The 13,138-nt window shown below is 33.1% G+C and overlaps 1 protein-coding gene across 18 annotated transcripts in view; it reads left to right on the top strand.

The window, feature by feature from the left end:
- Positions 1-316: 316 nt before the first annotated feature.
- LOC127838413 (uncharacterized) overlaps positions 317-13,138 on the top strand; it is a 38,584-nt gene continuing 25,762 nt past the window's right edge. For 7 of the 18 annotated variants that reach the window (XM_052366163.1, XM_052366160.1, XM_052366155.1 and 4 more), the window contains exons 1-3: positions 6,590-6,963; positions 8,293-8,354; positions 9,126-9,187. The gene's annotated coding sequence lies outside the window, so the exon portion shown is untranslated. Of the gene's footprint in view, positions 547-6,589; positions 6,964-8,292; positions 8,355-9,125; positions 9,188-13,138 lie in introns of those variants that run through there. The other 11 variants (XM_052366166.1, XM_052366157.1, XM_052366154.1 and 8 more) reach the window with 5 other exon arrangements.

Genomic DNA, 13,138 nt, shown 5'->3' with positions numbered 1-13,138 from the left:
TCGGACGCCTTTTGGTGCTTTTTGATGTATGAAATATTTGTATTGGTATGATGCTTGCTGAAGTGAAATCTACCAGCCAATTGTACTACCTTTATTATTTTAAGAACAATGAGTATCTCAACATAAAATCACACACCTATTTATTATCACTGTGTTAAGTGATCATTCAAACATTTTGAACATCACTCATGCCTTTATTTATACGGATATGTGTATGTTTGTTAAAAGTTTATCTCTTACCTTTGATAACACCCAGACTTAAACGTTTGGCTGATAAGAGCTAACCATATCTTTATTTAACACTCCTAAATTAAAACCTCCTACTAGACATGTGACTTTTACTGTACATGTACATTTAAGAACAATAGTACTTTATTTTGTATTGAACAGACGTTAACCATATTCATAGCTGTATACATTGTTACATGTATTTAATTTTTATTAACGCTTGTTCGTGATGTACTTAGTATGAATTCCCAGGATTTGCGCCTTTAGATGCTTCGTTTCATCTGTTGAATTTAAGTTGAATTGGGCGATACAAGAAAGGTAAGAGTCATGTTTTTCATTGATTCGTCATTACAATTTAAATCCAATTGATTTATTAATAACTTTCGTACGTACAACTAACATAATCTTTACGATACGCATATATAGACAAAGAGGAGTCTTTATTTTTGGAACTGGATTATGTAAATAGGTAACAATATGTAAGTGGTTGATTTTTTATTAAATCTTATGATGTGAAATACCGATATAGAGTGCTTTATTAACATGTATTTAATTTTTACATAATTTCGTATTTCATTCCACTTCCCATTTATTATTCCAAATTGCCTCCTTACTGACTCCTCATTGTCTCCTCTTCAATTTCTAAACATTACTCCTATCTACTACTCAATCATTCCTCACTTCATCCTACCTCACTTCATCCTCACTGCCTTTTGCCTGCCCATACCCGCTCAATTCCTCAAAAGTTCAAAAGATTACTCCTCCCTTTTACACAATTTTTCCTCACTTCTTCCGCACATTCTCTAAAATTCTTCCCCTATATGTTTACTCAATCCACTGACTTCACATCCTCTTCAAAGCCGCATCAATTCCTCCTTATTCCTTCTTTCTGTCATCTCATTAATTCCCTTTTTGTCATTATTTCTTTCTCATTCCTCATAACTCTCTCAACATTTATTTATCACTGCTAATTCTTTGTCATGCCATCACACGTCTCCTCGCTTCTAAGCTATTATAAAGATGCTTTTGAGAGAGAAAATATTCACGGGGCAAAACATTCGAATAATACAAACAATGGTAGAAATAAATCTGTCTATGTTCTTTTAGTAGCGACCAGATTTTGGTCGTTATTACTAACCACCGAATACGAACATTACCAATTCATAATTAATATAGCTGAACAGATATTTTAACTATTTGTACATCTACTTAACTGCAAGATTTTCTCCGTGACTTTCCACTGGCGTTATTCATTAAGGCTCGATTTTCGTTATTGACTCAGGTACTACTTTAAATACTTCGTGCTACTTTTGAGTATCTGTTCCGTACTCGGGGCTACTTTGTGTATACTTAATAGTATCCGGTGTACTTTTAAATTGTTCCTGAACCGACAACGTAAAGTATTGTGGTTAGACTGTCCAATTAAAAAACGCAAGTAGTCATAAATGTGTGATTAGAATGTGTGGAAAGACAACTGCGTCTAAATGAAATACCTAAATACCATATAGTTCAATCGTTGAGAACAGACGTATGCTACATACATAATATGCCATATGAGGACGCATATAACAGTGCTAAATGTAGTTCAAGTTACATGAAAGCACACAAGTGTGCAGTTTGATAACGCGTTTACATTCATTTACTTGATAATTCCTGTATGGTTTTCTTTCCCGGCAAATACTACAATAAGTGTATACAAGTGCACGGGAAATGTGATATGCCCTTTTTATTGATTTATACATTATATCAGCATGACTTCAAACTGTCATACGTAAATATATAATACACTACATACAACATTTGATGTGTTTGATGTGCGACTTAAAACATAAAAAATCAGTAATTTAAATATAAACGTTTTATTTCAACCTTAATTTTCACGATCGGGATATGCACCGCGCATCTTTAAAAAAGGATATTTCTTGCTTCCATTATCGTTGTTTCATACAAAATGAATACAGGTAAAATAGTCAATTGGTAAATTAACAACTATTTTTTTATGTAATTTCGTATTAATTTTTCAAACTAAAGATAGTCACACTTAAGATAATCAATATACTTTTAATATAAATTGAAACCAAGAAAGAGTCAAATAAATAACCTGTGACATTTGTTTTCGCAGTCTCGTATTGTTTAGCAATATAAAGTACAGTTATCACCATTACTAAAAGCGGCTTTATCACATTAAGGGTCCAATAAACAGGACAATGTAGCATGACACACCGACATCAATCACCCTTTCGGCATGAGATGTCTTAAAGTACCCAAGGCACCCTTCCTCATGCTATGTGACGATATCACCAATCTATTTTGTAACTTTATTCAACATGTATTTTGTTTTAACGTGGCAGCATTTACATAATATGCATTTAATATAAAACAGTACAAATAATACAAAATATATAAAGAAATGGAAAAAAATAAAAATACAAATGATGATGATGATGTTGATGATGAGGAGGTGAAGGAGGAGGAGGAGGAGGATAATGATGATGATGATAATGATGAAGAAGAAGAAGATGATGATGAACGCAGAAAAGCTCTAACGCACAAACGAACGAACGAACAAACAAACGGACGGACGCATGAACGAAGGAAAAAAAACGAGCGCACGACCGACAGGCCGGCCCGCTCGCTCGCTTGCTGACTGACTGAAAGAAATTACGAACGAACGAACGAAGAAACCAATAAATACACTCACGTACGCACAAACGGAATGAATAGATAGATAGATAAATAAATAGATGAATAAATAAATAAAGAAAGAAATACATGAACGAATGAATAAACGCATGAATGAACGCATGAATGAATGAATAAATAAATACATACATCAAAAATACATTAATACATAATTAAATACATTAATACATAAATAATTGAATGAAACCCTGTTCTGTTTATAATTATTGATTTTTTTTTTTTTTGGGGGGGGGGGGGGGGGGTTATTTGATACTGTAACATAATTAAACTACAAACAAAGCCCTAGTGTTTTCAAAATTATTAATCTATTTATTATCAGTGTGCAATATATTTAATCACTATCATAAACAGAATTCTATTCTCCTAAGCAAGATGTTATTTTTAAAACTGAACTCCTAATATAAACGCTACAAATCGGTATAAAGTACGAACATGTCAACCGTAAATCTAGATTCTAAAACTCCAAAACGGTATGATATTTGCAAAAGTTAAAGTTATAACTCGCCGAGCTGCCAAAATCAGAAGAAAAACTTAATATATATTTATATATCTGAAAACTACATTACGTAAGCTTTCTAATGATATATAATTTGTCAAAATCGGCCTAGAAATGAAACTATAATTTAACAAAATACGTGAGTGGGTACATCAAATGTATAACATCGGCGCTTCGATAAAAGATCGACAGATACGACACGGTCACGTGACTTAGACACAACAAGATATTTGGCGTAACGGTCCCGTTTCATATCCGTGTAATCTAGAGTCCGTGATTTAATCTTAAAATGTTCTGAATTCATTGAATAAAATATAAATTTATAACTAATATTTCCATTCTTAATTGGTTTAAGACCTAAAAAGGCGTTTTTCTTTAATAATTATTTTTAATAAATAATCGAGAAGATCAAGATACCGTAGCCTAATCCCTTTCACTGCGTTATCTATAAATATACTATTTATTTATAGATCTTTGAGCCAGGTTATCTAGAGGCTAACCCCATACCAAATAGTAGGGCTGCAACGAATCCAAAAAATTTGTTCGGATGCGAATCCGAATCCAAATATGGGTTCTTGCAGTTTTTCGGATCCGGATCCCTCAGATAAGAGTAAATTAGAATTTTCTGTCTAAATTAAAGTAATCAATGTTTTAGAAGTATAAATTGACTAAAATACATTAAACAATTATTAACAAAAAACATAACCCATTTTCTCGTTTAACATTGTAGCGATGTCCAAATAAAACGAAACCGTAACACTTATTCACTTCATAGTTTGCTCGTTAAAATACACTTTTCACTGTTCATAAGTTTGATGTTTGTTTTCACAAAAATTAATATATCAACATTGCCCGGGTCCAGGCAAGCCCTTAGTCCATATAAACGGACTGCCAGAGCCTTTGATAATTTTTGCTATGGCTGCTCTGTCAGTCCATATGCACCCCTTCATAAACATGGGTGCAGTTTAGCACAGAGAATCCGTGCGCTTCACTAAACAGACGTCGTTCGAAACAAATTAAGGAAAATAATGAATAAACTTCATAAACATGTTAAATTAACCTGAATGGCAACCTACGGATGTAATCCGTTGCATGCACCCTATAAAACACGACGATGTTTCAAAACACTTTCCTCGCTGACATGTTTTATGTTTAAATTTGAAACAGTGTATTCTGTATATACCACATCGTGATCGACTTTGTTTATTACAGTAATATATTATCTTTATTGAGGATTAATGCATTTGAAAAAAGATTCTCTTTGTCTTTTGCTTCAGGTATATCGTCGTCGAAATGAGAAGAATAGATACAAGAATATGAGACGGCTTTGAAAATAAAACAAACTATAAAATAATTTATATTACATTTATTTGGATAATTTTAAAGTTATAACAATAAGGAATACATACGTCTTAACAACACAATACATTAATTTAACCTAATTACATACTACATAATTTACTGCACACAAGTTGTTTATTTTATTAATAATGCAATTACATCATCATAATAATCATCATATAAATATAAATCATCATCATTCATCATTCATCATAAGAGTCACAATCATAAGCATAATACGCGGTACACATGAACGTTTTCCGTCGCACGCTGCATCGCCACACAGCTTGCTTCTTTGTCTGTTTCTGTAAACGGGAAAATATAACGGTAACTAATATACAAATACTTTATTCATTACGTAAAATAGTTATAAAAAAAAGAAATACTTTTCGCACATGCATTAAACCCCATTTTTTACAGAGCGCGTAACTAGTACCTCAAGCATTGTCGGCTGCGCGACATTTTCTAAGTTAAGGCTGATGTTTAGGCTGATGTCAGGCGTTGTATGGCGGTTGCGGCAGTCATTGCAGATGAAGGTAAGAACAATATCCCCCCTCTTTGCACTAAAATATTCTGTCGCGGATATGCTTACAAAGTGTTTGCAAAATTCGTCATAAATTTACAACATAACCTAATTGATTAATAACTAACTTGACGATGTTCACACAACGGTAATGCATTAAACAGATGTTGTTTTCTTTAATTACTCCGACCCCGTCAATCATTATCGAATGAAGCCATTGTCTAGCACACTCGCACCTATGCCCGGTTTTATGATCTTTGTCAGGTTGTTAAATACATGTGTGGTGTGTATTCGGGTTAACAGGTAACACAAAATGTAGATTTAAGTTGATAAATTAGTAAACTTTGAACTGACAATGAACTGACAATAAAATAAATTTAAAAAAAATGCAAATTATAACCATGACAATAAAATAAATTAAAAATTTTGCAAATTAGACCCATGTTCAGTCTTACTTAGGAAAATAATTTATTTGTCGATAATCTTAGCTTGTCAGTTGGCATTTACACTTACCTGTATTGCATCATCATCTTAATGTTTTATATGATCAAAATTATGAAAAATATAAATATGGATAAGACTATAATAATAAAATCCTTATCATAATTCATTAATTAATGTGACCCCGTCTTTCATTATCGAGTGAAGCCATTGAATAGCACCCGCACCTATGCCCGGTTTTATTACCTTTATCAGGTTGTAAAATTCATGTGTCTAACCAGATTTACAAATTGTAATAAGGCAATTAGATTAATTCACGTTTTCATTAAATGTCTCAGTTCTCATTTGAAAGCATTTTTACAATGTTTCGCGAGAGAATTTTAACTTTTATTGTTAGTATTTGAATAAACACTTACCTGTATTGCAGGTGCGATGCTGCCATTTGTCGCAAACGTCACATGTGATGCCATGCTGCAGCGAGCGAACGGCATTCTTACACACTAAACACTTGTCCTCCTCCATCACAAATTCACAATCACAAACACTTACAAATTTATTTACGATTCACACAAGTTACATCCAATATCATACCAAATTTCACAGCACAATTATAGAACTAGTAACCAAAGTATGACATAGACAGCAAAATGACTAATGATACCAATTAACACAATAATAGCACTTATATACTTTTTTGCAATAATTTCGTTAAGAATTGCTAATAACCGACAAAAAACAAGAATGGACCAACCAAACAAATACTCATCATTTACACCTTTAATCAAACGCAATATTTAACAAACAAACTGACAATCGATGCAAAATTAAAAGCCGGCACAATTTAACAATTAAAACAATTACATACATTGGTAACAGTTTGTAAAACAATAATGGTTTTCAATTAATTTCATTTTATCATCAATAATCAAAAGCAATACAAAGGAACAAACAGACAACACAATATATATCATTTTGAACACCTTTATTCAATCATACACCCTTGTTAATAGGTGTAATAAAATATGGGGCCGAATGAGCCTGGTCGATTTGGGGCCGAATAGGCTTGGGGCCGAAAAGCCTGAAATTTCGGACTGGGCCGAAAGAGCTTGGGGCCGAAAGAGTCTGCTACCCAATATGGCGGATACAGCGTACGAAAGCAAAACTAAGTCAATAAAAAGCAATTATTTATTGTTGTAATGGTACCATTCGTATGAGTTTGTGGTTTAGACAGGTAAACTTTGATAAGATCTTGCAGTTTCAGTGTTCCTTAACCATTGCATAGTTGATTAAATTTTGTAAACCCATGGGCAAGAGACGGCGCATTGCAACCCACAGCTAACCATTGGGTTATAAAGCTGAGACTGAGAGTTGAATTATTGCAACAAGGCAAGCCCTATGAGCACTGACAGGGTCTCCTGCTGTGGAGAAGATTCTCTCACTGGGCCCTGAGGTTCTTTGTATCACAAGATAGCATTTAAATATAGTATATGACGCAATATACTTTCAAGACAATACATTATGCAGGAACACAATTTGACAGGTCGCGAAATTATGCAAAATTTACCTGAATCACCTTCTTGCCGCACTGGATCCACTACCGTTGTTTTTAATACAACTCAGAAAGACAGTAAGGATTGAAAACTTACTTATTGTCATTAGGAATTGCATTTGTAATTTGTAGATCCTCCATGATTTCGAATTAGTTTTGCTATGTGCCCAAAATATGAAATTTTGTATTCTCTTGAACCTCTAAATGTGAGCTGGCTGTGCATATTGACCTTCTGCTGCACTTGAAAGGCATCCATGACATTATATGCTAGAATATTGGTGGCTGGTAAATAAATGGGCTCCAAGTGACAACGCGCTTTCAAGATTTCACACGTTTTATTGGTGCGAAACAACAAGTTATTGGAAGCTTATTGATTTTTACACTTCAAAGTATCTTTGATATCTCATTTTTACTAACTTGTTTATTTTCTTGGATGAAATTGGATTTTTTTGGCTTTGAAATTGACATTTTTGGGGTGATTAAAAAAACACACAAAAAAGACATTATAAAAAATGCTTAGAGTGAAAATATCTAGCAAAGTCATTTTTCCCCACCCCGCATAAGCCCCACGTGCCTGTCCATTTGGTTTGTTTTGGTATTTTGTTGCAGGTATTGAACACAACAGCTTTAAATCTTAAAGGGACAATTAGGCTTTAACAGGCCTAAAATCGCCTTCTTCGGACAGAAAACACCCGCATGTGAAAATATGATATAAAATGGCCAAATGGACAGATAATCCAGCCAAACTTAATATGTTGGTGCAATATGAAGAGGAAGATAATAATATGGAAGAATAACACATTTTAATCAGAATTTATTTCACCTTTAGCTTACAATATACTGAATCTTTTTGGAGTGCAATGCTATACTCTCTAAAAACATGAACATCATTTATTTGAAGACACGGTTCTCTGTAGGGTCACTTGCCATGACCTAATTTAAGAATATTTCTGTGAGCATGTGGCAGGGAAAACATTGTTGTTTACTAGAAATTCACTCTTTTATCTGCAGATTGGAGACTACATAAGACTTTGACAGATGGCGGGAAACCCTCATGAACTGGATAGAAGCCGGTAAATAAATGGCCGTAAAACAGTGACTTTTGATTCGTGACGAGTTCTTTCTTGCATACCGCGTGACCTATCTTTTTTATTGCTTGAATAAATTCGGCTCGGAATGCTCTTCGAGAAAAGGCATGGTTATGAGTGTCTCTATGCACACAAGTTTGATTTTTTTTTGGTTAAAGTTATTGCTTTTACATTGAATTTGTGTAGGAAATCTTTTGGTATATTGTGAACTTAACTAACTTTAGGTTAAAATGAAATACCATCTGCAAGTGCAAAATATGACTGGGAAAGCTGATTTTTGGTCGTTTCTTAGCAAAAGAGAAGAAAATAAGTGCAATAAATGCATGAACTCAGATTATTTGACCTGAAATAGTCGTTTTTCAAGTGGACCCCCACCCTTACATAGCGGAATAAGGGCCAAATTGCTTTCCGACTTAAATTCAAAGGCATATTGGTTGACTGTGTAGTGTTAATGTGCTACATGAAGTCAGAATTCAACGCCAGGGACTTCATGATCCAGTAACGCATCAATAGCTTGTGCGTTAAGCATGAACATTCAAACAGAGCCCCATTTCACCGTCATGGAATGGCAGACATTTTTTTACAGTATGGACAGTGCAACAGATGCTTACCTGAGCCAGCTGTCATATTTAGTACAATCATTAATATAACAAGCTTTATCACTTCATATTATTCTTAGAATACACTTAAAATACATAAATGCATGTTTGTTTTTCATTTTATATCTATTTCTATTAGGAATTTTGACTTTTTTAGGTAGATGAATGTCTGCGACTAAGCCGAGGGCCACTGGATAAGGGTTGTTGATGGCAAAACAGGTAATACTACCAAATTATTATCATGTACACAAGCAAATAAGCATATTCATGAGGCTTAAGGTGTGAAATAATGTCATAATCAGGTTTGTGGTCACTCAAACCCTTGCCGGCGTGCAATTTCCCATGCAGTTTGTATCGATAGTTCCGCGTCCTCACACGTAAAGCTTGTGCTTTGTTGTCTGTGGAAGTTGGCACTGAACGGGTTTATCCTTGTTCCTGAGCATGCATGCAGTACAGCTGAGTTGATATGCTACTTGTAACCCTACAATAAGCTTGTGTTTGGTATTGTTTTCTCACAATATGCTAACAGTCATGGTTCCGGCTTGAAAGGATGTCGCGTCCGAGTTAAACATAGGATTGTTGTAGCACGTGTCCCCTTCATCATTTACCTTAGAGGGATCTTTTTGCTAAAATGTGTCGCTTTCAGCAACCATTTATGTTTTCTATTTGGTACATGCTTGTCTCATTCAGTGTTTTAAGGGAAGTATTGACCTTATTAACTTGTCTTTGCATACAAAGGTGACATGGATCAATATTTGTTGTGTTGAGAATTATGCGGGAAGCTGTGTCCCTAGAAGAAGAAGCCTGCATTGCTCTTAGCTGCCTTTCTGCCCCTGATATTACATGGAACCTCATTTCTAAGCTTATAATGCTTGCCTACATATATGTATCTTGTTCATTTTAACCTTGCCTTCCAGTCTAAACCCCCCCCCCCCCCCCCCAAAAAAAAAAAATGAGCATTTGTTTCATTGGCTCAGTTAGGAACTCCCATTTTGATCAGATTGCCACCATAAAATTAGTCAAAAGTACATATTTTGTGCCCAAAATATGAAATTTTGTATTCCCTTGAACCTCTAAATGAGAGCTGCTGTGCATATTGACCTTCTGCTGCACTTGAAAGGCATCCATGACATTATATGCTAGAATATACAGTACAGCTCGCGCGGATTTGTGTATCAACACTGCACATTCTAGTAAGAGAAATATGCGTGTTTCAGTGCTGTGTTAATGTGACGTTTGGTACACACCACGTGACATGTGTACTTTTAAATATAAATTTCGTCGCCAGTAATTCCCGTAACTGTTCTTTGTAGATGTTTTGTTTGTGGATGTGTTAATGTGAATGTGTTACCTTAAAATGTGCGATTGGACTTACTAAGTAAGTCTATTATATTAACTTATTTTATTAATTTATTTTAATATTTATCAACTTACTTCATTAATTTATTTTAATATTTATGGCGCACTATTTGTTACGTGTGCGTATGTGAACAAAAAAAGTTCCTTTGGTATCAAATATAAACAGTACGTAACATGTTCTGTATGTCAGTTCGGTGTTATTTCAGTAATTGAGAATATTGTATTAATTTTAAACATGAGAATTTTTTGTTGGTTTTTATGAAACGTTTGTAGCGAAGTTCATTTTTGTAATAATAATTTTCAGTTTACGGTTTTAATAGTTATGCAATATGTTTTCTTTACCGAGAGATTTTATTCATTGGCCTTAAGGTTCAATTACAAATTAAAATCGACATGCTGTAGTTAATTTGTAATATTGTCTACTTGCATTTCTTTTGAATAGTAGTAAAATTATGAAACTTTTCAGTATTGTTATAGTTTGGCAATTATAAAGTATTTGCAGAAATAGTTTGTTTTAATTTAAGCGTGACATTAAAAGTTTCCTTGTAGGCTTTACCAAATTGCAAGTTAGTTGTTTATCAGACGTATTAGCTTAGTTGAAATATTGATATTGTTTGGGAATTGAATGATTGGTTTAACGTTGAACAAATGTTGATTTTATTTGGAATATTAGTACATATATGCATATTTTTCACAGTATATCTTTAAACATTTCCATTCTAAGTATGTGTCAAACAGTCTAGTCTCTAGGTATGTCATTGATAGTTAAGAAATTCATTTTAAATGTTCTAAACCTGATGCTCTATTAAACATTTTAAATGGCAATGATCATATCAAAAGTTTGCGGAAAAGCACACATGCTTCTAGTCACTACCAAATCACATACAGGTTCATGTATTGATACAGATGGTGTCATTAAATTTAGCTGTATCGCTGAACGTGATAACACCCCTTAAGAAACATATGTAATCCATTTAAAATCATAATCTTATGAAATATTTGTAATATCTAAATTTTCATTTTAACTTATGTAATAATTTTAATTAATCCTAATTAATAAAGTTTTAATTAATTTCAATTAACAAAATTTTAAAATTACTATTGCATATTGTTTAAAATAACTATTGCATATTGTTAGAAATGCTTAATTTTATGTAAGGAATTGTGCAGTCAATATCATGCATTAAGCCCCGGTTTCACAACACTACATAGGTATATTTTTGTGCTTGGTGAGCTACAAATTCTTACATGTTGAAAACTATCTTGATGAACTATAAGAAAACAGCTTAGTAAGCTAAGAGAGCGAGTAGAACATTCCAATCTAAATTGTTTCCCAAATTTGGAAAATAAAAGTGCACAGTCGAAGCTTCGAGAAAGTTCCATGACTAAGGGTTAACAGTTTTGATCCGAACAAATATAAAATGTAGGTGAATAAGCGTATCACGTGAGACCACGTGGGATCACGTGAGATACGTATTTGGAAAAGTCTGATCAAATTTCAGAAAGTTGCCACTGAAAGAAAATTTAAGGAAATACCGTGCGCGATTCAAGCACTGTATTTACTGGATATTCTTTCAGGCGAGATATTATTACTTATTTATTTTCAAACCGAAAGTATTGTTTGCTACAAATAAATATATTCATATTTAAATTATCGCTTACTACTTTAATTTGTTTCAGTTACATTCAATGTAGAGTATTTAGGAAAGTTGTTTGACTGCACAATATCCGAATAAATATATATTGTGTATTTATGATAATTTCTATTTTATAAGTATCACATTAGTAAAACTAATAGTACTGTTTTCTCATAAATAAATAATTTCTTTATTTTATGATTTGATAAAACAATGTTAATGCCTGAAAACTGTTAGTGAAAATGTATAATATTCTGTGTGATTAATTAATATATAATAAGAATCAATATCGTTACATATGTATTATGTACGTATATATCATAAATGATATTTGTGCGTGCGAATATTTATCTTGTTTTAATAAATTATCACTGTATTTTCTGGATATTCTTTCAGAAAATAAAATGAGCTGTTTACACTACTGACTTATTTAATTATTTACACTTATCATAAATCAAAGAATGCTAGCGCTTAACGCTCACTTTCAGAAGTTAAAGAATGGTTACATTTAATACTAATTGAAATTGAAATATGGCAGAAACAATATTAGAACTGTTAATTACTAAGATTACTAAGAACTAAATAATTTATCGTACGTAAACGAAGATCCCGTCACCCATTACATTAAATAGAAATGATGAAAACCTCAATGAACATAGAATTATATGATAATCACGTACGATACATAGACGCGTGCGTGCACAGCTGACTGAAAGAAGATCCGTCTCGTGACAATCAGGAACTGTGCGAAAGCGCGAAAATAATAACCTTGCATTTAGGTATAAGCACATGAAGTTTAAATGTCAATTCAGCTATATTAATTATGAATTCGTACTGTTCGTATTCGGCGCTTAATAAAAAGACCCAAATCTGGTCGCTACTAAAAAGACATAGGAAGATTTATTTCCAACAGTGTTTGTATTATTTGACTATTTTCCCACGAATATTTACTCTCTGAAAAGCAAATTAATAATTGCTAAGTGCTTAAATTATTTTGCTTGGATGAAGCGAAGTTAGGTCGAGTCTGCCTTAAATTTTAGCAGTAGTATTAAATTAACGCAAGACAGATTATGTGCTGGAGTCAAATTTGAATCAATTGCATTATGTTTGTTTCAAAATGAATATGGAGGCAGTAGAACACCTATATATTTAAATCCCCTTTTTCCCTATAAAA

Source organism: Dreissena polymorpha, chromosome 7 (assembly GCF_020536995.1).
Source record: "Dreissena polymorpha isolate Duluth1 chromosome 7, UMN_Dpol_1.0, whole genome shotgun sequence".
Classification (NCBI taxonomy): Eukaryota; Metazoa; Mollusca; class Bivalvia; order Myida; family Dreissenidae; genus Dreissena; species Dreissena polymorpha.
This window is presented reverse-complemented; position numbering and strand designations above follow the sequence as displayed.